The sequence below is a fragment of the Babylonia areolata genome, chromosome 31 (genome assembly GCF_041734735.1).
Source record: "Babylonia areolata isolate BAREFJ2019XMU chromosome 31, ASM4173473v1, whole genome shotgun sequence".
In the NCBI taxonomy this organism is placed as follows: Eukaryota; Metazoa; Mollusca; class Gastropoda; order Neogastropoda; family Buccinidae; genus Babylonia; species Babylonia areolata.
Window position 1 is genome coordinate 27,238,024 of NC_134906.1, and position 4,041 is coordinate 27,242,064.

Here is a 4,041-nt window from a genome sequence, read left to right on the forward strand (position 1 = left end):
TGTTGCCGTGGGTTCTTTTACGTGTGCTAAGTGCATGCTGCACTCATCCGAATGACTAGCGTCCAGACCACCACTCAAGGTCTAGTGGATTGGGAGAAAATATCGGCGCCTGAGCCGTGATTCGAACCAGCAACCACCAACAAACGAAACGCACTCACGTTCACCAACACACACAAATAGAGGTAGAAAGCCCAAATTTTGTTGTTATTAGAAAGCACAGCTTCAAGTAAGCGTGAATTTTCATCGTGATTATATCGTATTTCTTCTGAACACTAAATCATGTACAGACCAAAAAAAAAAAAAAAAAAAAAAAAAAAAAAAAAAGTAAACGAATACAATTGCAAGTATTCAGTGTTTATTTAAATATTACTCCCTTTATCACAAGGAACAACATTGCTACTCAAAGAAACTAAGACTATAATCAAAGCCAACAACAAGGGCCAAAAGAAAGGAAAATGCTTCCACCAATTAGATAAACAACAGATTCATCTTTCTTAAACCTACCAAGTTAATAACATCACCGACTTGGACAAGACAGCATATATATACTAAAGAAACGATAACAACAGTATTAGCAATTGAAAGACTATCGCTTCTAAAGTAATGCCACAGAGAAAAACAACAAAACAAAACAAAAAACAAAAACCTCTCAAAGAGACCGTGATATACACTGTAAATTGATTGAATTGTAAGTTTTGCAACAACAAAATCAAAGTTCTGTATGACATGCGTAAGAAACATACAGCCCCAACTTATCAAATCATACTGATGACAAAAAACAAGCATGAATTATCTCTCTCAGCTCCACGCCCAGCCTACCCTTCCAACACACACACACACACACACACACACACACACACACACACACGATGTCCGCAGACTGTACTTGTCACTTTTCCCAAGAAATTACCATTAATAAAACGTTTTTTAGGCGCATACTGTTAGTAAAGCTATTGATGCAGTGGATGTGAGCTTGACAATGTTATCAGTTCTTTTCCCTTAACACCAACACAAAATGATCTGGTGAAGTGACACGACACAAATCTATTAACATCCTAACGAAACCAAACTCTCACCTTTTTTTCTCTTTTATTCACCAACACCACACCACACCCTGTCTTCATGAAAAAAGTAATTATCACTGGATTACACAAAGAAGAACAGGGGTAAATGGGGAAAAAAAACAAAACAAACAAAACAACAACAGCGAAAAACCACCAAACTGCACGACGATAAACATCATTCCAACAGGTCTCTGATCAAAATCAACAAAATCAGAAAGGTGTGAAGGCATATAAGATCGTTTCCTGATTCAACCTTCAGTACGAGGGGGGGATAGGGATCAAACGAACAAGGCATATAAGATCGTTTCCTGATTCAACCTCTCAATGGGAGGGGGTGGGGGATCAAACGAACATGGCAGCAGAATCTGTGTTAGCCTTTTTTTTTTCTTTTTTTTTTTTTGGTGGGTTCGGGAGGGAGCAGGGGGTTGGGTTGAATAGAGACTGTGCCATTTGACACTGTTGCTGAAGAGCCTAGCTGAGCGCACAGCATTTTACCATGACTGCCCAACTAAACACACACGCACAACAAAACAACAACAAACAAACACTGAAACAAAATACCCACTGAATTAAACACAAAACTCACAGCGAAACGAAAAAACACTTCTTGATAACAACACAATGGCTTACCTGACTTGTCATCTTAACAATAAATGAGCTCCATTTAAACCAGTGCCTTAGACCACTCTGCTATGCTACCGTACATCAGGTGGGGATACCATTTAGATTGAAAGATTGCTGTATTGGGGTGAAACTGCCAAAGAACCCATTCAAAGACTGGTGTGAAAAAACAACAACAAAAAACAGACGGGCAAGCAAAGACAAAACAAAGATGTACACATATATTTGCATATGAATATTCATACGCTCAAATATGCACACATCTACACAACATGAAAATTGCACTATTCTTCTTAACATATTCATCAGTATATGTTCGTTGCTGATTTCATGTTAAACTTGTCTGGAAAGATCAAACAAAATTGATTAACATTTTTTGGTGGCACACAGGATAAAATGTAGCATTCTGAACATTACAAACATGGCTCTGCACAGGGCTAACAAACATAGATTATTGACATGGATACTTATTGACGGTAGTCTCATATATATTCCGTCAAATCACTTCATTGTTCTTCAGTAAACGCAAGCTTTCGATAAAGATACCGTTCAAAATAGGCTGGACAACCTGGACCAGAAAGACATCTTGGGCAGACACCGCTTTGCCCCGCTGCATACATCTCCGGACCTAATAGTCCGGGACAGATACAAAAATGGTCAAAATGTCTGCAACAAAACCGTTCTTTTCACGATAAAATAGAATAAATCATACTGATCACGCTGATATAAACTTGACCGCTGTAGGTGGGCGGGAACATGATTAGATTTTGATTTTTAATAATTATTTCTCATACATTTGTCCATGAGAGAGCGCCTTACAAAGATCCGCAATGCATGAGCTAGCCAGGGTTACGCAAGCGCGGTATAAGGGGTCGCCAGAGGAAAGCGTTTAGCGCGGTACAGTACTTGTGGCTGACTGCTGCCGCGCTGATGCTGTCCTATACCTCCGTTAGTAGGTCACTGCGGCAGATGACAGATACCGTACAGAAAATAAGAGAACTCTTTGGGGTCAAAAGGAAACAAAATTTTTAATTTCATCTATTACATACTAAATTGGTAGAAAACGCAAGTTTGCTTTTATGAATGTTTTACAGTTTCTTACCAGTCCTGACATTTCATAAAGAATGAAATCGGTATTATACCGACTGCAAAGGTGAATTTACGAAGGCAGCACGGGATCATTTAGTTCGCAGGAACAATTATGTTGACATTTTACGCAATGCACAACTTGGAAATACTTCATGCTCTGCTTATTAACGTGTAGAATATAAATATCTAAATATGTGTTAACCCGTTTCGGTTTCAATGAACATTATCGGCGCTCTGTCCAGACAATAAACTGGGAAAGTATGGAGGGCAGATGATGGCAAAATTGAACATCATGTCTTGATGTGAAAAGAACGGTATGAAATACATATTTTTCTTTGGAAATGAACCGGTATTTGCAAATGGGACTCACGAACCCTGGTGCAGTAGACGTCGATTTAGCATGGGATATAAATAATAATCATAATGACAATAATGGATCATAAATTTTATTAATGATTATGTAAAACTTTCTTGTAACACGTGTAACATTGAATCCAAGTTACCTAAACTAACTTTCCCGACGCAGATGTTTGAATTACTGGATTTATAATAATGATAGTAATGAATCTATCACGCGATCCTTAGCCAATGCAATGCATTCAAACAAAGCCTGTGCAAAACTATGTATTTTTTATTAATGATTACCTAAAACCTTATGACATATGTAACATGGAACTCAAAATACCTAAACTAACTCCCCCACCCTGGATGATTTTATTTTTCAGAAACACTGCAGGCACTCCATTTTCACATCAATTCTCCCCAGTGTTTCGTTCCACACTTCGTCTGTCTTGTGAACTGATAAACTAGTTTACATCATTTCGTGATAAAACTTCACCAGACAGCAAAAGCCAAAATCAAGGTAATTTAAGGGGGTGATTTTCTACTTTGAACTTTCTTGTTTGGAACTTTTGATGCAACAAGTCTTCAACTGAACTACATGCGTTGACTTGGTTCGAAATCTTACGCCAGTATCCGTATATTACCGCAACTCGCCATGTGTCAGAAACAGTGATTGTGTCTAAACTTAATTGGATCAGAGATAAATGTACAAACAAACCATAACAACGACGAAATTAACATACACAGTTTTGTTGTTGTTGTTGTTGTTGTTGTTTTAATATAGCAACCACGGGGTGCGAATGAACATATCGGAGATTTCCGTGTAACATATGTACATCTCACACGCTGTCGAAAACAACACATTCTCTGAATCTGTGTTCAAACACACACGATTGAAAGGTGTTTGTCAAACTGATTTACGCTT

General features: G+C 38.1%; 1 long non-coding RNA gene across 1 annotated transcript; it reads right to left on the reverse strand.

Moving 5' to 3' along the window:
• Window positions 1–621: 621 nt before the first annotated feature.
• Window positions 622–3,705, reverse strand: LOC143276113 (uncharacterized). The gene is made up of 2 exons (XR_013053499.1): window positions 1,383–3,705; window positions 622–1,317 (listed from the first exon to the last, which is right to left on the reverse strand). It is a non-coding gene; the product is annotated as an uncharacterized LOC143276113 (long non-coding RNA).
• Window positions 3,706–4,041: the final 336 nt, after the last annotated feature.